This window comes from Chiloscyllium punctatum, chromosome 52, assembly GCF_047496795.1.
Source record: "Chiloscyllium punctatum isolate Juve2018m chromosome 52, sChiPun1.3, whole genome shotgun sequence".
Lineage (NCBI taxonomy): Eukaryota > Metazoa > Chordata > Chondrichthyes > Orectolobiformes > Hemiscylliidae > Chiloscyllium > Chiloscyllium punctatum.
The window spans coordinates 49,329,102-49,351,793 of record NC_092790.1 but is presented as its reverse complement, the minus strand read 5'-3'; the positions used below and the strand labels follow the sequence as shown (position 1 = coordinate 49,351,793).

The 22,692-nt window shown below is 43.9% G+C and overlaps 2 long non-coding RNA genes across 8 annotated transcripts in view; one reads left to right on the top strand and one right to left on the bottom strand.

Moving 5' to 3' along the window:
* The window catches only part of LOC140470862 (uncharacterized), a 1,231,916-nt gene that overhangs the window by 126,291 nt on the left and 1,082,933 nt on the right, over positions 1 to 22,692 (top strand). The gene's annotated exons all lie outside the window — the stretch shown is intronic.
* The window catches only part of LOC140470916 (uncharacterized), a 115,286-nt gene that overhangs the window by 38,053 nt on the left and 54,541 nt on the right, over positions 1 to 22,692 (bottom strand). The gene's annotated exons all lie outside the window — the stretch shown is intronic.

Below are 22,692 nucleotides of genomic sequence, written 5' to 3'. Positions count from 1 at the left end.
TGCTACTCATCTTAGTGTCATATGCAAACTTTGACACCCTACATGTGGTCCCCAACTCCAAATCATCTGTATCAATTCTAAATAATTGCAGTCCCAACACTGATCCTAGAGGCACACTACTAGTTACTGATTGCCAGCCAGAATAAGGCTTATTTATACCCACTCTTTGCTTCCTGTTAGTCAACCAATCTTCTATCCATGCTAATACTGTATCCCATGCACCCTTATGTAATGCAACAGCCACTTGCATGGCACCTTGTTGAAGGCCTTTTGGAAATCAAGGTACACCGCATCCATGGGTCCCCATTGTCCACCTTGCTTGAAATGTCTTCTTAGAATTCCAAACGATTTGTCAAGCATGACCTGCCCTTCATGAATCGATGCTCTGTCTGCCCAATGGGACAATTTCTATCGAGATTCCCTGCTATTTCTTCCCTGATAATAGACCCACGCATCTTTCCAACTACAGAGAATAAACTAACTGGTGTAGAATTCCCTCTTTTGTCCACCGCCTTTTCTTCCAGTCCTTCCTTTGCACTGAAATATGCCTTTGCTGAGCACTTCCTAAAATGTCTTTAAAAATATTTCACTGCTCATCAACAGTCCCACCATGAAATCTTTGTTTTCAGTCTACTTTATCCAGGTTCTCCCTCATTCTATTTTAGTTCCCCGTGTTCAAGCACAGGACCAAGATATTAAATTTTATCTTCACACTTTCCATATGTACTCTAATTTCAACCATACAGTGATCACTTCTTGCAAGAGGATCCCTAACTCTGAGGTCATTAATTATTCCTGTCTCATTGCACAGGGGCCAGATCTTGGATAGCTTGCTCCTTGTCGATTACATTTCATACTGTTCAAAAAAATTATCATGGATACACTTCATGAACTCCTCAAGGCTACCCTGACTGAGCTGGTTTGACCAATCTACATGTCGATTAAAATCACCCATGATAATAACCGTACCATTTTTACAGGCATTAGTTATTTCTTTGTTTATTGCCCATCCCAATGTGATGTTATTATTTGGTGTCCTGCACACTACACCTATCAGTGACTTTCTTCTTAGAATTTTGAAAGCATCATTCCTGTTTCTCCTAATGTACAGCAATAACAACAACTACTTGCTTTGTATGGAATCTTTCACAATGGCAAATCTCCTAAGGTGCTTCCTGGATGATCAAAAATTGATTAAGGAGAAGGATTTTAAAATACATCTTAACGGAGAAGAGAGAAGGTTAGGGAGGGTATTCCACAGACTTCTGCCCTTGACAGCTCCATTGGGAAGTGATGCAGGTGGGGTGGGGTGGGTTGAAAAGAGAACGTGCAAAGGGGAAATGGAGGAGCGTAGGCAGTGCATAAGGTCTTAAGGATAGAGGAGGTTCCAGACTGAGTCTGTCTGTCATAGACAGTATGGCTGCCTCATGGAATTTGAAGCACCGCAATGGGCCCATGCATGTCATGTTAGTCAAGGATAGTATAACGGTGGCTGAGAGAACATTTGGTGAGGACTTGTCTACTGAAGTAGTGTGGGCTGAGGTTAGAAACAGGAGAGGGGAGGTCACACTGTTTGGATTTTTTATAGGCCGCCACAGAGTTCCAGGGAGGGGGAAGAGAGGATTAGGAAAATTACTCTGGGTAGGAGTGAAAGTAATATGGTGGTCATTATGGGGGACTTTAACTTCCCCAACATTGACTTGAAATGCTATAATTCTAGTACGTTGGATAGATCAGTTTTTGTCCAATGTGTACAGGAGGGTTTCCTGACATAGTATGTCAAAGGGCCGACAAGAGGGGAGGCCACATTGGATCTGGCGCTTGGTCATGAACCGTATAAGGTGTTTGATTTAGTTGTAGGTGAGCACTTTGGAGAGAGTGATCATAATTCAGTTATGTTTAGTTTGGCGATGAAAATGGATAGGTACATGTCACAGGTGAAGACTTATCAATGGGGCAGTGGCAATTATAATCCGATTCAGCAAGAATTAGGATGCATAGGATGGGGTACCGAAATGCAGGGGATTCAGACAATGGAAATGTGGAGCTGGTTTAAGGAACAGATATTGCGTGTCCTTGATAGGTATGTCCCTGTCAGGCAGGAAGGAAGTGATAAGGTAAGGGAACCGTGATTTACCACAGAATTTGCATCTCTTGTTAAGAAGAAGTAGGAGCCTTATGTTTTGATGAGGCAAATGGTACAGATGAGGTGATGGAGACTTACAGATCAGCTAGGAATGATTTAAAGAGAGTTAAGAAGAGCAAAGAGAGGACACAAGCAGTTTTTAGCGAATAGAATAAAGGAGAACCCTAAAGCTTTCTATAGGTATGTGAGGAATAAAGGATAGGGTAGGAATCGGGCCAATCAAAGACAGAAGTGGGAAGTGGAGTGTGGACACTGTGGAAATCGGAGAGGTGCTAAACGAATATTTCTCATTGGTTTTCACTCAGGAAAATTAGAATATTGTAGATAATAATGAGATCGAAGATGTTAGACTAGAAAGGATAGAGGTTAGTTTCGAACAGGTGTTATCAATTCTAGAAGGATTGATAGTAGACAAGTCCCCTGGGCTAGATGGGATTTATCCATAGATTGTCTGGGAAGCTAGGGAGAAGATAGCAAAGACTTTGGCTTTGATATTGAGCTGTCATTGCCTACAAGTTCAGTACCAGAGGACTGGATGATTGCAAATGTTATGCCCTTGATCAAGAAGGCCAGTAGAGATGACCCAGGTAATTATATACCAGTGAGCCTTACTTCTATTGTCGGAAAGGTTTTGGAAAGGATTATAAGAGACACTATTTGTAATCATCTGGCAAACAACAATATGATTTCAGATCGTCAATATGGTTTCGTCAAGGGCAGTTCGTGTCTCACAAATCTCATTGAGTTTTTTGAGATGGTGACCAAGCATATAGATGAGGGTAGGGCAGTTGACGTGGTATACATGGACTTCAGTAAAGCCTTTGATAAGTTTCCACATGGGAGGCTCTAAGATAAAATGCAGCGACATGGAATTGAGTGTGATTTAGCAGTTTGGATTAGAAACTGGCTTTCTGAAAGAAGGCAGCGAGTGGTGGATGATGGAAAATAATCAGCCTCCAGTGCAGTTATTCGTGGTGTGCCACAAGGATCTGTTTTGGGATCACTGCTTTGGGATCACTGCTGTTTGTCATTTGTATAAAAGTCTTAGACGCAGGCAGAGATGGATGGATTAGTAAATTTGCAGACAACACGAAAGTCAGTGGAGTAGTGGACAGTGTGGAAGAATGTTACAGGTTGCAGGGGGACTTGGATAAACTGCAGAATTGGGCTGAATGGTGGCAAATGGAGTTCAATGCAGCTAAATGTAAGGTGATGCACTTTCTGAAAATAACAGGAAGGCAGAGTACTGGGTCAATGGAAAGATTCTTGGTAAAGTGTAGATGTGCAGAAGGATGTTGGAGGCCATGTACATAGATGCCTGAAAGTTGCCACCCAGCTGTGCAGTACTGTTAAGGCGGCATACAGTGTGTTAGGTTTCAATCGTAGATGGATTGAGTTCTGGAGCCGCAATATCATGCCGCAACGATACAAAACACTGGTGAGGCCATATCTGGAATATTGTGTGCAGTTCTGGTACCTATGTTTCTGGAAGGATGTGGAAGCATGGGAAAAGGCCCAGAGGATATTTACCAGGATGTTGTGTGGTCTGGAGGGAAGGTCTTATGAGGAAAGGTTGAGAGACTTGAACGTGTTCTCATTGGCAAGAAGGCTAAGAGAGGATTTGATAGAGACATACAAGATGATCAGTGGCTTAGATAGGGTAGACAGTGAAAGTCTTTTTCCTAGGATTGTGACATTAGTGTGTATGAGGGGGCATATCTACAAATTGAAAGGTGATAGATTTAAGACAGATGTCAGAGGCAGGTTCTTTACTCAGAGTGGTTAGGGCATGGAATCCACTACCTACTAATGTAGTTAACTCAGCCACATTAATGAGATTTAAACAAACCTTTAGATAAGCACATGGGTGATTTCAAGATAGTGTAGGGGGACGAGCTGAGAATAGTTCACAGGTTGGCACAACATCAAGGATCGAAGGGCCTGTTCTGCGCTGTATTGTTCTCTGACTATTGTGCTACAAGAGATTTTTACTGTCTTAAACAGAGTGATGGATCTTGTATTGTGGGCTTACGAAGTATCACTGATCTCTACCAAACATGTACGAGGTAGAGAATGCTGCCTGACCTGCTGCGCTTTTCCAGCAACACATTTTTCAGCTCTGATCTCCAGCATCTGCAGTCCTCACTTTCTCCATGTACGAGGTAGAGTCAGAGCAATAATAAGAGGCTGCAACAGGAGGGGGACAGGTAGCTCCATACAAAACCCGACTCCTTCTCAACTGTTTTCACCACAAAAACCGAGCGCCTTCCAGAAAAGCACCTCTATATCCTACAACTTTGCCCCACTATCGTGGTATCTGGCTGTGCACTAAGAGGAGTGCAACAGTCTGGACTGGGACCCTGAAACGCTTGGTAAAGAGTCAAATCATCTGAGCATTGAAAGCCCCATCACATTGCATGCATTTTCTCTTGTTTTCACTCTGTTCCTGACTTCCCTTGGTTTTCCGAATGAACCTGCTAAAATTGTTATTATACACATCTGCACAAGCTGTGAATTGAACCCAGGCCTCTCGTCCAAGATTCGGGATATTTTCACCGCGTCACAAAACATCGACTCGAACTTCCTTTGTCCCTTGCCTGCTCAGTCACACCTGAATCAACTCTGCAATTGGGAGGAAGCGGCGGAACAGAAGGACCGAGTAGCGGCCGGTCCTCCAACCAGAGTGAATGAGGAGAGGGGTCAAAAGCATTCTCGGGAGTGAACGGTTCAAGATTGGTCAGAGAGCAAACTATTTTGCAGGATTGATCATTCTCACGACATAGTGGAGCATTAAACGTCTCTCATAAATCAATGTGAGATTGTAAAAAATACTGTAGTTGAAATGTAAATCTGATAACGTACATATTTCCGATCGATTTACATAACTCGAGAAACAAACTTATTTTCAAACTCCCAGTACGATTGGTAATTTACATACCTGGCCGGTATTGTTGATTTGGACCAGACAATTTGCATATTATACATCTCCATGATTATAACTCGACAAAGCAATTATTAATGACTAATATTTTACCCATCACTCTGTGCAGCTATGAATATTCTCTATAAACTCACTATTAACCTGAGAACGCAAGCGCAGTTTGGTTTCAATGTAGAGCATGCGCAGTGTCACAATGGTAAGGGCACAGACAGAGAAAGATGGAGCTGCTTTCTCCGGCAGCGGCTGCGATCGGCTTCAGAAAGCGGCGCTCAGAGCCAGTGTGTGGGAGCCTCGCTGGGAGAAAGGAGCGGAGAGAATTCACAAGTCCCGGATAAAGGTTAAAAAAACCCTGAAAAGACCCTCCAGGCCCTGTGATTATAACTCGACAAAGCAATTGTTAATGACTAATATTTGACCCATCAGTCTGTGCAGCTATGAACATTCTCTAAAAACTCACTGATAACCTCAGACGCACGCGCAGTTTGGTTTCTATGTGGAGCATGCGCAGTGTCACATTGCTCAGGACGCAGAGAGAGACATGGAGCTACTTTCTCCGGCAGCGGCTGCGATCGGCTTCAGAGAGCGGCACGTGGGAGCTTTGACGGGAGAAAGGAGCGGAGAGAATTTACAAATCCCGGATAAAGGTTAAAAAAAAAACTCGGAAAAGACCCTCCAATCCTGGGTAAGGAGGTGGCGGTCTCTGATCAGGGAAGGGGCCCAGGGTCACGGCCGCCATTTGTTTGAGGGAAGAGGGAGCGCGGGCCTGAGGGCCGCCATCTTGAGAAGGTCAAGGTTCAGGAGGGCGGGGCTCTCGGGGTCTGTAGAACAATCAGAGGAAAGGGAAGACCCATTGTTATTGATGAATTCCACGTACACAGCGTCACTGGGGGATCCTGCAGGAATATCCTCTCTCAGTCCTGCTGGGATGTTTCACCCCATCAGAACCAGCAGCTCTCCTCCTCTCTCAGCTCCCCTTCTGTCCTTCCTGCAGCATCTGTCCCCTGGAACATTGAGCTGCCTGTCCTGTCCCTCCCTCAGCTGCTGTTTCTGTAATACCTGTGATATCCCAGTCCCATCTCAGATTACTTCACTAAAGACAGGAATTCACCCGATGGATGTTTCTTAACATCAGCAATTGTTTAATACTCACTTACAGGTTTTTAATTACATCGTTTTTGAAGCATTTACTTCACATTCAATCATTTGCAATGGTGGGATATGAACCTATGTCCAGAGAACACTTGCTGAGTTTCTGCATAAATTGTCACACGATAATGCCACTCGGTATCACTTCGCCTGCTTACAGGTTGTATATCGCAGTGCAACATGAATCAAAACCCTTTCTTCCCACACAATTATTTGATCCTGAACTTTGATGTTATCAGCCAGTATTTCTCCATGTGTGATCCCTCACTGTATGCGTCTAATTGCTGCCTCTGTCAGTGTCTTTCACTCCAGCTACTCCAGATCCTGAGCCAACAGAATTCTCCGCTCCAGAGAGATGAGGCAGCACAGGCGAGGAATGGTGACTGGAATTTTCCAGATCTCTGTGGGCTCACTGCCATTCTACATGTGTAACCCTCACAGCATCAGTCTAATTTCCCATTCTGCTTATTTATGTGTCTACTATAGGTACCCGGGGAGTTCCTGACTCAATAGGCTTGCCAACTGCTGGTTGGGAAGATGATCGGTCAGTCAGAGAGACAAAGGTCAGGGAGGTTGGGAGCCTTTAATAAATCCTGCTGCCAGGTAAGATCACTCAAATGCACAGAGCAGAGAGCAATGAGAGGGCTCCAAACATCAGCTAACAAGACATGACATAGACATAGTGCTGGAGGGGGAGCACAGTACAGGCACAACCCAGGCTCAATCACCACGCCTACTTTAAGTTTTGTTGCACTGAGCCAGCATCGGGAGTTCCCAGTTTTCAATCCAGACGTGTGCTGTCTTGGTGAGCACTAGGACAACAGAAGGGAATGCAGGCCTCACATGAGAAAGTGGTAATGCTGCCTGGGATCTTTCTGTTCCCTATTCCCTCTCCAACATTGTATCTATGGGTCATCTTGTGGACCAGTGTCTTCAATCATTCTAACTCCTATAACAGTTCCTATCTCTGTCTTCTCCTCCCTCTCACCAATTATTTCATATATTTGAAACCTCCAGTCCAGATGACCATCCGTATCGCTGTAACTTGCTTCAGTCTCTACAACATGCCTTGTCTCGATAGTCTCCTCCTCCAATAACTGGAGACATCGGGTCTGTTTCTGTGCGGCATGACTCTTCGGCCGAGGTTTCCTAAACGGAATGAGTTGCATTTGCCTGTGTTTGGCCCATACCCCTTCAAACCTTCTCCTCTCCATGTACCTGCCCAAGTATCTTTTCCATGTTGTAATTGTACTTGTTTTTACCATTTCCTCTGGCAGTCCATTCCATCTATGCACCATCCTCTGTGGATAATGTTGCCCCTCAGCTCCCTCTTTAAATCCTTGCTCTCTCACCTCACGTTTATGCCTCTAGCTTTGGACTCACCTACCCTTGGCTTTTCACCTTACTGAGGCTCTACATGCTTTCATAAACCTTTATAAGACCACCCCGTGGCCTCCTTTGCCCAGGAGAAATATTGACGACAATGTTACAAATATCTCCAACTCATGTACTCAGTGCTCTGACCAATGAACACAAGTGTGCCAAATGCTGCTTTCCCCACCCTGTCCCCCTGTGATTCAATTCCTAAAACAGTGTAACTGCACCCCTTGGTCTCTCTCTGCTCGACAACACTGTCCAGGGCCCGAACATTACCTGTGTTAGTCCTCCCTGGTTTGTCTTAACTAAATCCAACACATGAATTAAATTCCATCTTTCGTTCCTTGTCCCACTGGCCCAGTTGATTAACATCCCCTTCAATAACTATATTCCCTGCCCGGTCTTCCACTAATTTTGATATCCGCAAACATACAAACAGTGACTGCTATATTTATACCCAGATCCTCTATATAAATGATGCACATCAGTGGCCCCAGCACCAATCCTGCTGGTCACTGCTGGTCTAAGGCCTCCAGTCTGAACATCAACCCTCTACCTCCTCCTATCAAACTCATTGTGTCTCCAGTTGGGTCGCTCTCCCTGAATGCATGTGACCGAACCTTACTAACCCATGAAGCCTGCTCAACCCTGTCAAAGGCCTTGCTGAACCCAGAAACAATGTCTGTTGCTCTGCTTCCATCTATTTTCTTGGTCACATCTTCAACAAACTCAGGCAAGTTTGTGAGACATGTTTTCCTGCGCAGAAAGCCACTCTAACTGTCTGCAATCAGTCCTGTCTTTCCAAATGCATGTAACTCGTACTCTCAGAATGATCTCCAACACCTTACCCATCCTCGATTTCTGTCTCCTCAGTCTGCAGTTCCTTGGCTTCCCCTTGCAGTCTTTCTTAAATAAGGGCACAAAATTATTTTCATAGTCAGACAGTCATACAGCACAGAAACTAACTGTTCGGTTGATACCGACCATAATCTTAAACTAACCTCGTCCCTCCTGCCTCTTCCTGGATCACATCCCTTCAAACCTTTCCTATTCCTGTACTAATATTTCAAGCTTTGTAATTGTACACACAGTCACCCTTTCCTTGGGAATTTCATTCCACACACAAAACACACTCTAACAGTTTGCTCCTTATGTTTTCTGATTTTAAATCTCTCCCTTCTAACCTTAAGAAATGTAGCCCCTAGTTCTAAATTGACCTGCTGTTGGGAAAAGACAAGTCACGTTAACTCTATCTGTACCCCTCATTATTTTATAGACTTCTATACGCTCACCTCTCAATCTCCAGGCTCATGTGAAAAATGTCCCAGACTGTACAACCTTCCTTTATAACTGAAACCTTCTATACCCATCACCATCCTGGTAAATGTGATCTGAACCCTCTCCAGCTTAATATCCTTCCTATAACTGGGCAGAGTATTCCAGAACAGGCCTTACCAATGTCCTGTACAATCTACACACGACTTCCCAAACTCCTAAACTCGAATGACTGAACAATGAAGGCAAGTACCATTTATAACCATCCTGTCTCTCCTTGTGGCAATCTTCAAAGAACTACGTACCTGAACCCCAAGGCGTACAACACTACTGAAGACCCTACCATTAATTGTGAAAGCTCGACCCTTGTTTGTTGGAACCTAAATGCATTACCTCGCATTTACCTGAATTGAACTCCATCTGCAGTTTTTCAGCCATTCACGCATTTCATCAAGATCCCTTTGTAATCTCAGAAAACATCCATCACTGCCCAGAATGCCACAAATATCACTGCTCAGGCCCCTACAATTTCTTCCCCAGCTTCCCACAATGTTCTGAGATACACTTGATCAGGTCCTGGGGATTTATCTACCTCTATGTTTGAAAACTTCCAACACCGCCTCTTCTATAATGTGGACTCATTTCAAGACATGGAGTCATCGAGATGTACAGCACGGAAACTGACCCTTTGGTCCAACTCCTCCGAGACGTTTGTCAAACCCATTTGCCAGAACTTTGTCAATATCCCTCTAAAATCCTGCTATTTATATACACATCCAGATGCCTGCTAAATATATTTCTGTCAGCCTCCACCATTTCTTCTGACAGTTTATATCATATATATATACTAACCTCTGCAGGAAACAGCTGTCCCTTTGGGCCCTTCTAAATCTTTTCTTCTCACCTTAAAGCTATGCCTTGTAGGTTTGGACTCACCCCCCCACGACCGGAGAAAAGTCTTTATCTATTGAACCTTTTCCATGCTTATCATGATTTTAAGAAACCTTTATAAGATAACTCCTCAGCGTCCCATGTTAAAGTATAAATAATCCCAGTCTCTTCAGCTTTTCTCTGTAGTGCAAACCCTCCAACCCTGGCAACATCCTTATTCATTTCTTCTGAACCTTTTCAAGTTCCACAACATCCTTCCGATGGCATTGAGACCAGAATTGCACACAATATTCCAATAGTGGTTCGGCCAAACACTGAGCGCCCCAGACCTTATCCACAGTAAGTTCCAAAGTGAAATATTTGTTTAGGATCTTGTAGTTTCACACATCGTTGGATTTGTTGATCATTAAGAATACTGGTTTTGTCCCGAGCTCTTCTTTTGCTCTTAATACACTTTGGATTCTCCTTAACTTTATCTGCCAAAGTTATTTCATGTCCCCTTTCTGCATTCCTGATTTCCATCCAAAGAGTATTCCTACAGCCCCTATGCTCCTCAGGGATTCCCTTGATCCAGCTGGCTATACCTGACATGTGCCCCCTTTTCCTTGACCAGAGTCTCCGTATACAGCCAGTGATTCTGAAAGCTGTTGGCATTGAGCTGCACACAAACAGGAACATGCTGGTGATGAACGGTCCTTTTATCTCACATTTAAAATATTTCCAATTGTCAGAATTCCCTTTACCTGCAAATAGACTCTCTAATCAACTTTAAAAAAAGTTCATGTCTGATACTATCAAGATTTGTCTTGCCACATTTTATAACTTTAACTTTTGGATCAGGTCTGTCTTTCAGCAAAGCTATTTTCAAACTAATAGAATTGTGGTCACTTTGCCCAAGTGCTCCCTCACTAACACCTCAGTCCTATTCCCCGCCTTGTTTCCCAAGGGGAGGTCAGGTTTCGCTCCTTTCTCCTGTTGGGCCATTTACATATTGACTGAGACCTTGTCAAAGGCCTTACCAAACGCCATGATAACCACATCATCTGCACTGCTCTCATAAATATTTTTAGATAACTTTTCAAAAAAACTCATCAGACAGGATTTTCCTTTCCAAAATCTGTCCTGAATCTATTCCTTCCTTTTCAATGTTGATACATCTTGACCCTCAGAATTGTTCCCAATTTTTACCCAATATCCCTGTGGCCAGCAAAGTATTAAAAAGATCCAAAAGGGCCCCAGCAATCTCCTCCCTTACCTCCCACTGCAGCCTGCAATACATTTCATTGGACACTGGGGATGTCTCCCCCTTTATGCCTATGAAAGCATTTAATACCTCCTTATTGATCTTAACATGTTCTCGAGGCTCACCATCCCGACTGAAATCCCCAGCTACAGTGTCTTCCTCCTGTGTGAATACAGATGGGAAGCATACATTGAAGACCTCAGCTCCTTCCTCTGGCTCCATGAGCAGATCGTCCCTTTGGTTTCCAACAGGCCGCACTCTTTAGCTGGGAATCTTCTTACTCTGACTCTTGTCATAAAATATCTTGTAGCTTTTCCAAACTAGTGTCTGCCCAGGAGGTTTCATGGCCATTAAGTGACCCTCATTTTTAAGGACCCCCTTGCACTCTCTATAGTTGTTGAAGGGCTTCACCTGGTTTGATTGCACTGTATTTTCTTTACCAAACTCACAATATCACTTGATGAGTATTCGCTGAACTTGGTGCCTTTGTCATTCACTGTTCATGGTACATGCTGGCCCTGAATTCTCACTGTATCACTTGAAAATACTCCCTCTTTCCAATTGTAGGCTCGACTGTAAATAGTTCCTCTGAGTCTATATTTTTCAAATCCTGTCTAATGCTAGTAATAATGATCAGTGATAGTGATAATGAAATGATAAGTAGCATTCCCCAAATTTGGACACATAACTTCTGCATGATCCTTAGCTCTTTCCATCATGACTTCAAAACGTACAGAATTATGGTCATTATCCCCAAACACTACCTTATCCTTCTCTCTGTCAAAATGTTCAGTACCTACAGCCCACCCTGTCTCTTTAATATCCTCCAGCCATTACCAAAAGCTTGTACCTTCCTCAAGCCTTTCCATCATATGATATCACTGCAAACTTCTCCAGTCCCCACAGCACTCCTCCATCCTATCCTACAGCACCTCACTCCCATAAACCTTCTACCATCCCTATAAACCTCCTTATCTGTATAAACCCCTCCAGCTCCCACAGCCATTCCTGCCCATCCTCCCTTTGTGTAACATTATGAAGCCACGAGACCATTCCCCAGACTGTAACCTTGGCCAATCTCTGCAATCTTATCTATCTCTGTGACCTCCTCCCATCATTACTAGCCTTCTTAACTCTGTAACCTCTTGCAGTCACTAAAATCATCTGTGAATGTGTACCATCCTATTGAGGTCTGGCACCTCTTCCAGTCCCAACAACTCTCTCTACCAGTAACCTTGGCTAGTCTGAAGAGTCCTTACTAATTCTTCAACCCTCAGTATTGATAACTTCATCCAGTTTCGATAACTGAGAAGAGAGGAATGAGAAGGCTCCAAACCTCTGTTAACAAGACATGACGTCGATACAGATCTGGAGGGGGAATACAGTACAGGCCCACCCCACGCACAATCCCCACCCCTACTTTAAGTTCTGTTGTACTAAAACTTGCTACACTCCAACACTGCACCTATGGCATGTCTTGTGGACTGGTGTATTCAATAATTTTTAACTCCAATGACAGTTCGTATCCCTGTAACCTCCTCCTATCCCAATAGTCATTCCATGTATTTGAAACGTACTGCATTCCAGATTACTATCCCTATCGCTGTAACTTGCTTCAGTGTCTACAACATGCCTTATCTCGGTTGTCTCCAGTTACTGGAGGAGGAGACTGAGTTATGCAGCACGAAAATAGTTCCTTCGATCCAACTCGTCCATGTTGACCAGAGTCCCTGACCGAGTCGCGTTTCCCTGCATTTGACCCAAATCCCTTCAAACCTTCTCCTCTCCATGTTTCTGCCCAAATCTTTTTTACATGTTGTTATTGTACTTTTCCCTACCACCTGCACCATCCTCTGTGTGAAAAATGTTCTCCTTCAATCCCTTTTAAGTCTTTCCCCTCTCACCTTATATTTATTCCCTCTAGAACATAGAAGACGGCGGCACAGTACAGGCCCTTCGGCTCTCGATGGGTTCCACAGGTTGGCGCAACAATGTGAAGCCCAAGTAGCCAACACTATTCCATTCTCATCCATGTGACTATCCAATGACCGTTTAAATGCCCTTAAGGTTAGCAGATTGACTCCTGTTGCAGGCAGTCTGTTCCATGCCCCTACTACTCTGAGTAAAGAAACTATCTCTGACATCTGTCATATATCTTTCACCCCTCAATTTAAAGCTATCCCCCCTCATGCTCGGTATTGCCATCTGAGGGAAAAGGCTCTCACTGTCCAATCCATTTCACTTTCTGATTATCTGAATATCTCAATTAATTCATCTCAAACGTCTTCTCTCAAACAAAAATAGCTTCAAGTTCCTCATATCACGTTTCCTCCAAACCAGGTAACATCCTAGTAAATCTCCACTGAGCCTTTTCCAAATCTTACACATCGTTCCTCTCATGGGGTGACCTATCTGCTCTGTCATTTCCTGGCCTATCCCTGCTGCCCTTCTTGAACAAAGGAACCACATTTGCTATCCTCCAGTCATTCGGCATTTCATCCGTGGTCAGCAATGTATTAAATATATCCACCAGGGCCCCAGAAATCTCCTCCCTTACCTCCCAAAGCAGATTGGGATACATTTCATTCAGAGGGAAGAGAGACCTGGAGCCTTCAAGAAATCCTGCAGCGAGATAGGACCACTCACAGTGAACAGAGCAGAGAGCATTTCAGCGATCGACCTTTGGTATGGAGGACATAACATAGGTACAGAATTGAAGGGTGAACACAGAGTGTGATGGTCCCAGGCTCAATCCCCACTCTCTCGTTTACTTTCTTCTCTGCTGTATTGAGTCTTCCTTTGTCAATATAGGAAGTTGACAGTTATCAATCCAGGCCAGTGCTGTCTTAGTGAGGATCAGTACAAAAGCGGGGAATGCAGGCCTCCCCCCAAGGAGATGGTTTTGAATCCTGGGATCTTTCTATTCCACACTTCCCCCGATCACGCTGACTTTTGTCATGGGATGGAATCATTCAGCAATGAAGCATACCTTTCGGTCCACCTCATCTGTGGCAGGGCCTTGAATGCTTGTAATTCCCAGAAAAGTTCTTATTTCTGTAACCTTAACCCTGCCCACAATCCCACTATTAATTTGATCCCTACTCCAATACTGATGATTCTTCATATTTGTAAATTGCTCTAGTCTTGATAACATGCCGAATCTCAATAATCTCATCCTGCACTCAGTACAATAATCACTATTTCTGTAGTTTTTCACAATAACTACAGTCCACCCTGTCACTGTAAAATCCTTTTCAGACCCTTTTCCAGTCGCAACAACACTCCACATCTCTGTTTGCTCCTCCGAGCACCTCGAATGCTCTCACTTTGTGTGGCCAGTACTGTGTGAATAACCCTTGGCATGTGGATGGACAATATGGTATGTGAATAATCCTGTCGCCAGAGGATGGTCAATATTGCGTTGGAATAATCCTGTGGCCACATGCTGGTCAATAAAGTGTGTGCATAATCGTGTGGGCTCAGAATGTTGAATATTGTGTGTGAATACCCCTTTGGCTTGAGATTGGTCAATACAGTTTGTGAATGATCCTTTGGACTGTGAATGGTCAATACTGTGTGTGAATAACCCTTGGCCTGAGGATTGTCCAAACTTTGTGTAATTAATCCTGTTGCCTGAGGTTATTCAGTACTATGTGTGAATAATCCTGTGCACTGTGAATACTCAACACAGAGTGTGAGAAATCCTGTGGCCTGAGAGCAGTCAATACTGTGTGTAAATAACCCAATGGCCTGTGAATTGTAAATACTGTGTGTGAATAACCATTGGCCTAAGGATGGTCAATACTGTGTGTGAATAATCCTTTGGACTGTAAATGGTCAATGCACAGTGTGAATAATCCTGCAGCCCGAGGATGGTCAATACTGTGTGTGACTAACTCTTTGCCGAAGGATGGGTAATACTGTGTGTGAATAACCCTGTGGCCTGTGGATGGTCAATGCAGTGTGATAATAATCCTGTAGCCTGTGAATGGTCAATACTGTAAATAAGTCTTTGCATAAGGATAGGCAATACTGTGTGTGAATAATAATGTGGACTGTGGATTGTCAATGCTGTGTGATAATCATCCTGTGAGCCGTGGATGGTCAATATTGTGTGTTAATAATCCAGTGGCCTGAGGGTAGTCAATGCTGTATGCGAATAATCATGTGGATTGAGAATGGCCAATACTGTGCTGGAATAACCTTTTAGTCTAAGAATAGTCACTACTGTGTGAGAATAATCCAGTGGACTGAAGATTGTGAATACTGTATGAGTAATCCTGTGACCTGTGTACTGCCAACACTGTGTAAATAGTTCTGTGGCCAGAGGATGATCAAGACTGTGTTGAATAATCCTCCGGCCTGATGCTGGTCAATACTGTGCGGGAATAATCCAGTGGCCTGAGGATGGTGAATACAGTGTGTGAATAATCCTCTGGCCTGAGGATGGTGAATACAGTGTGTGAAAAATATTGTTGCCTGAGAATGGTCAATAAAGTGTGCGAATAATCCTGTGTCCTAAGGTTGGACAATACTGTGTGGGAACAATCCTGTGGCCGGAAGATGGTCTTCACTGTGTGTGAATAATCCTATGGACTGACAATGGTCAATACTGTGTGTGAACAATCCCGTGGCTTGAGGATATTCAATACTGTGTGGGAATAATCATGTGCCCTGTGAATGGTCAAGACAGTGTGTTCGTTAATCCTGTGTCCATATGCTGGTCAATACTCTGTGTGAATAATCCTGCTGGCTGAGAATATTGAATATTTTGTGTATGTACTCCTGTGGCCTGAGGTTTGTCAATACAGTGTGTGAATGATACTGTGGCCTGATCATGATCAATACTGTGTGTTGTAATCCTCTGGCCTGTGAATGGTCAATACTGTGTGTGACTAATCCTTGGCATGAGCGTGATCAATACTATGTGTGAACAATCATGTGGCTGTGAATGGTCAATACTGTGTCAGAATAATCCTGTGGTTTGAGGATGTTCAATACTGTGTGGGAATAATCCTGTGACCTGTGAATTGGTAAAGAGAATATGTTCATCAATCCTGTGGCCTCAGGTTGGTCAATACAGTGTGTGAATGATCTAATGTCCTAAGGAGGGTCGATACTGTGTGTGAATAATCCTGTGGTCTGTGAATGGTCAATACTGTGTGTGAATAACCCTTGACCTGAGGATGATCAATACTGTGTGTGAGTGATCCTGTGGACGGAGGATGGTCAATACTGTGTGGGAATAATCCTGTGGATGGAGGATGGTCAATACTGTGTGGGAATAATTCTGTGGCTTGAGGATGGTCAATGCTGGGTGTGAATAATCCTGTGGCCTGAGAATGGTAAATACTGTGTGGGAATAATCCTGTGACCTGCAAATGGTCAAGACATTTTGTTCATTAATCCTGTGGCCGTAGGCTGGTCAATACAGTGTGGGAATAATCCTGTCCGCTGAGAATGTTGAATATTGTGTGTGAGTACTTGTGTGGCCTGAGGATGTTCAATACTGTGTAGGAATAATCCTGTGGCTTGAGGGTTGTCAATACTGTGTGGGAATAATCCATGGCCTGAGGATGGGCAATACTGTGTGGGAATAATCCTGTGACCTGTGAATGGTCAAGACAGTATGTTCATTAATCCTGTGGCCGTAGGCTGGTCAATACTGTGTGGGAATAATCCTGTTGGCTGAGAATATTGAATATTGTGTGTGTATATTCCTGTGGCCTGAGGTTGGTCAATACAGTGTGTGAATGATCTTATGGCCTTAGGGTGGTCAATACTGTGTGAATAATCCTCTGGCCTGTGAATGGTCAATACTGTGTGTGAATAACCCTTGACCTGAGGATGATCAATACTGTGTGTGAGTAATCCTGTGGATGGAGGATGGTCAATACTATGTGTGAATAATAATGTGGCCTGAGGGCAGTCAGTACTGTGTGTGAATAATGCTACGGGCTGTGAAACGTCAGTACTGTGTGTGTATAACCCTTTGTCTAAGGATGGTCAATGCTGTGAGTGAATATTAATGTGGGCTGTGGATGGCCAATACTGTGTGATAATAATCCTGTGGCCTGTGGATGGTCAATGCTGTGTGATAATAATCCTGTGGCCTGTTGATGGTCAATACTGTGAATCAATAATCTGTGGCCTGTGCATGTTCAATACTGTTTGTTAATAAAACTGTGGCCTGTGGATGGTCAATGCTAGGTGTTAATGAACTGTGGCCTGTGCATGTTCAGTACTGTTTGTACTGAATGGTCAAGGCAATGTGTTTATTAATCCTGTGGCCATATGTTTGTCAATACTGTGTGTGAATAATCCTGTGGCCTGACAATTGTCAATAGTGTGTGGGAATAATCCTGTGGCCTGAGAATTGTGAATACAGTGTGGGAATACTCCTGTGCACTGTGAACGCTCAATACTGTGTGTGAATAATCCTGTGCACTGTGAATGCTCAATACTGTGTGTGAATAATCCTGTGTACTGAGGGCAGTCAATACCGTGTCAGAATAATCCAATGGCCCATGAATCGTAAATACTGTGTGAATAATCCTTGGTCTAAGGATGGTCAATACAGTGTCTCAATAGCCCTTTGCCTAAGGACGGTCAATACTGTGTGTGAATAATAATGTGGCCTGTGGATGGTCAATGCTGTGTGATAATAATCCTGTGGGCTGTGGATGGTCAATATTATGTGTTAATAATCTGTGACCTGTGCAATGTCAGTATTGTTTGCAAATAATACTGTGGCCTGTGCATGGTCAAGACTGTGTGTGAACAATCTTGTGATTTGAGAATGGTCAATACTGTGTGTGAATAATCCTGCGGCCTGTGAATCATCAGTACTGTGTGTGAATAACCTTTGGCCTGAGGTTGGTCAATACAGTGTGTGAACAATCGTGTTACCTGAGGTTGTTCAATTCTGTGTGTGAATAATCCTGTGGCCTGAGAATGGTCAATACTGTGTTGGAATAATCCTGTGACCTGTAAATGGTCAAGACAAAGTGTTCATTAATCCTGTGCCGTGTGCTAGTCAATACTGTATGTGAATAATCCTGTGCCCTGTGAATGGTCAATATTGTGTGTGAATATTCCTGTGCTCTGAGACTCGTCAATACTGCGTGGAAATAATCCTGTGACGTGTAAATGATCAAGACAGTGTGTTCATTAATGATGTAGCCGAATGGTGGTCAATACTGTGTGTGAATAATCCTGTGCCCTGTGGATTGTCAGTACTGTGTGGGAATATTCCTGTGACCTGTTAATTGGTAAAGAGAATGTGTTAATTTATCCTGTGGCCTCAGGTTGGTCAATACAGTGTGTGAATGATCTAATGGCCTTAGGATTGTCAATATTGTGTTTGAATAACCGTTGATCTGAGGATGATCAATACTGTATGTGAGTAATCCTGTGGACGGAGGATGGTCAATACTGTGCGTGAATAATAATGTGGCCTGAGGGCAGTCAATAATGCTATGGGCTGTGAATTATCAGTACTGTGTGTGTATAACCCTTGGCCTGCAGATGGTCAATACTATAAGTGAACAATCGTGTTGCCTGAGGTCGTTCAGTACCGTGTGAATAATCCTGTGGCCTGAGAATGGTCAATACAGTGTGAGAATAATCCTGTTGCCTGTGGATGGTCAATACCGTGTAGGAAAAATCCTGTGGCTTCAGGATTGTCAATACTGAGTGTGAATGATCCATGGCCTGAGGATGGAGATACTTTGTGTAAATATTCCTGTTCCTTGAGGATGGTCAATACTGTGTGGGAATAATCCTGTGACCTGAAAATGATCAAAACAGTGTGTTCATTAATCCTGTGGCCGTCGGCTGGTCAATACTGTGTGTGAATAATCATGTAGCCTGAGGATTGTCAATTCTATGTTGGAACAATCCTGTGACCTGCAAAAGTTGAAGACCGAGTGTTCATTAATCCTGTGGCCGTGTGCTAGTCAATGCTGTGTGTGAATAATCCTGTGCCCAGTGAATGGTTATGTGTGAATATTCCTGTGGCCTGAGAATCATCAATACTGCGTGAAAATAATCCTGTGACGTGCAAATCATCAAGACAATGCGTTCATTAATCCTGTGGCCGTATAGTGGTCAATACTGTGTGTGAATAATCCTGTGGACTGAGAATATTCAATACTGTGTGGGAATAACCGTTGGGCCGAAGGATAGTCAACACTGTGTGTGTGTTAAATATCCTGCTGCCCGTGGATGTTCAATACAGTGAGTGAATAATCTTGTGGCCTGAGAATGGTCCATACATTGTGTGTGAAAGATTATGTTGCCTGAGGACAGCTATACTGTGTGTGAATAATCCTGTGGCCTTAGAATAGTCAATAATGTATGGGAATAATCCTGTGGCCTGTGAATCGTCAGTACTGTGTGTGAATAACCTTTGGCTTGAGAATGGTCAATACTGTGTGTGAATAATCCTTTGGACAGTGAATGGTCAATACCATGTATGCATAATGCTCTGGCCTGTGAATCGTCAATACTGTGTGTGAACAATCCTGTAATTTGAGAATTGTCAATATTGTGAGTGAATATTCCTGTAGCCTGATGATGGTCAATACCATGTAAATATAATCATGTGCCCTGAGGGGATGGTCAATACTGTGTGTGACTACTCCTGTGGCCTGAGAATGGGCAATACTGTGTGTGAACAATCCAGTGCCCTGAGGGGATGGTCAATACTGTGTGTGACTACTCCTGTGGCCTGAGAATGGGCAATACTGTGTGTGAACAATCCAGTGGCCTGAGGATAGTCAATACTGTGTGAATAATCCTGTGGTCTGAGGATAGTCAATACTGGGTGTTAATAATCCTGTGGCCTGAGGATAGTCAATACTGTGTGAATACTCCTTTGGTCTGAGGACAGTTAATACTGAGTGTGAACAATCCTGTGGCTTGAGGATGGTCAATACTGGGTGCGAATATTTCTGTGACCTGTAAATGATCAAGACAGTGTGTTCATTAATCCTGTGGTCGTATGATACTCAATACTATGTGTGAATAATCCTGTGGCCTGAGGATGTTCAATAGAGTGTGTGAATAATCCTGCAGTGTGAAGATGGTCAATATTGTGTGTAAATAATCCTGTGGCCTGAGAATGGTCAATACAGTGTGTGAATGCTCCTGTGGTCTCAGAATGTTCAATACTGTGTGTGAACAATCCTGTGGCTTGAAGATAGTCAATATTGTGTGAAAGTAATTCTGTGACCATGTAAATGGTTAAGATAGTGTGTTCATTAATCCTGTGGCCGTGTTCCAATCAAGACTGTGTGTGAATAATGCTGTGGGCTGGGAATATTGAGTATTGTGTGTGAATACTTGTGTGTCCTGAGGATGGTCAGTATTGTCTGTGGATAATCCAGTGACCTGAGGATGTTCAATACAGTCTGCGAATAATCCTATGGCCTGAGGATTGTGAATACAGCGTGTGAATAATCCTGTGGCCTGGATACTGTCAATATTGTGTGTAAATAATCCTGTGGTCTGAGGATTGTCAATACAGTGTGTGAACAATCCCGTGGCTTGATGATGGTCAATACTATGTGGGAATAATCTTGTGACCTGTAAATGGTCAAGACAGTGTGTTCATTAATCCTGTGGCTGTGTGCTAGTCAATGCTGTGTGTGAATAATCCTGTACCCAGTGAATGGTCAATACTGTGTGTGAATATTGCTGTGGCCTGAGAATAGTCAATACTGCGTGGTAATAATCCTGTGACGTGTAAATGACCAAGACAGTGTGTTCATTAATACTCTGGCCGTATGGTGGTCAATACTGTGTGCGAATAATCCTGTGAATTGAGAACGTTCAATACACTGTGTGAATAATCTAGTGGCCTGAGGACGGTCCGTACTGTGTGTGAATAATCCTGTGGCTTTAGAATGGTCAATAATGTATAGGAATAATCCTGTTGGCCTGAGAATGGTCAATGCTGTGTGGGAATAATCCCGTGGCCAGAGGATGGTCAATACTGTGATTTAATAATCATGTGGACAGAGAATGGTCACTACTATGGGAGAATAATCTTGTGACCTGAGAATGGTCAGTACAGTGTGTGAACTATCCTGTGCACTGAATACTGTGTGTGAACAATCCTTGGACTAAGGATGGTCACTACTGTGTGTGAACAATCCTGTGGCCTGAGGGTAGTGAGTACTATCTGTTGTCAAAAGCTGCCGATGGATAACTTTCATTGGAACAGGAGGAGGCCATTCAGCCCCTCAACTCTGCTCTACCATTCATGATGATCATACCTGATGTGTGACCTAACGTACAACTTTCAAAACCGTCTAATTTCATCAATAAACTCCTCTGAAACACACAAGATGAGTATTGGGAAACTAAACATCTGCAAACTCTGGGACATCAGAAACAAAATCAGGATTTGCTGGAAAAATTCAGTAGGTCTGGCAGCATCTGTGGAGAGTGAACCGTTCGTGTTCAGTGATCAGTCAGTTGACCAGCTGTAGCTGACCATTCTGTTGTTTCCGTAACACTGGAACAGGCTCTGGTGCGAGAGGAATGAGATTGTCAATAACAAACGAGAAAACAGGAGGACGTACTCAATCAGAATTAGGAATTTACTTACCCCTCCCAGTGGGACACTCATCAACATAGTCACACTGCGGAGAGGCCCGTCACCTGCCCCACGTATGGGAAGGGATTTACTCGATCTTACAACCTGCTGAGGCACCAGAGATAGCACAGTGGATTTAGACCCTTCACCAGCTCCATGTGTGAGAAAGGATTCAATCTCTCACCAGCGGAGACTTTAGTGCATTCCCATCGGGGAGAGGCCATTCACCTGCTCAGTGTGTGGGAAAGGAATCACTCAGTCCTCTGACCTGCTTAAACACCAGCGAGCTCACTCTGGGGAAAGATCATTCACTTGTTCCCAGTGTGGGGGAGATTCACTCAAATGCAGCACCTGTGAAGTCCCCAGTGAGCCCACACAGGGGGAGAGGACATTCAGATGGTCAGTGTGGGAGAGAGGATTCCTGATTCATCCCTCCTGCTGAGACCTCAAGGAGCCCACCAGAGGAGAGGCCATTCAGATGCTGAGGGTGGGAGAAGGGATTCAGTGATTCATCCCATCCCCCGAGACCCCAGCAGGTTCACTCTGGGTAGGAGCTGTTCACCCCTCTGTGTGACAAGGGATTTGCTGCATCTTCAACACGATTGAGAGACCAGTGAGTGCTCACAGGGAAGTGGTCATCCCCCTGCTCCATGTGGACTGCAGGACTCTGATTCTGATGTTACTGTCCATCAGAGTCAGGAGTGGACCTTGTACATGATGACACTGCTGGAGTATTGATGTGGTTGTTGTTAACCACATTAACTGGGCTGGAGGTGATTGAACTTACATTGCCACTTTCTGAACCTCAGGATGTCTCTCTGGGCAGTAAGTCTCCACAAACAGCAATGTGACAATGCCAGGGATCATCTGCTTTGATTTAAATTGTGACTGTAGCACGGCTGCTTCACAGCATCAGGTACAAGGTTGGAGTCCAGCCTTGGTCAATGGCCCATGTGGAGGTCCCACATTCTCCCCATGATAGTGTGGGTCCCCTCCAGGTGCTCTGGTTTCCCCACAGTCCAGAGATGTGCAGGTCAGGTGGGTCATTCGTGCTAAATTGTTCACAGTGT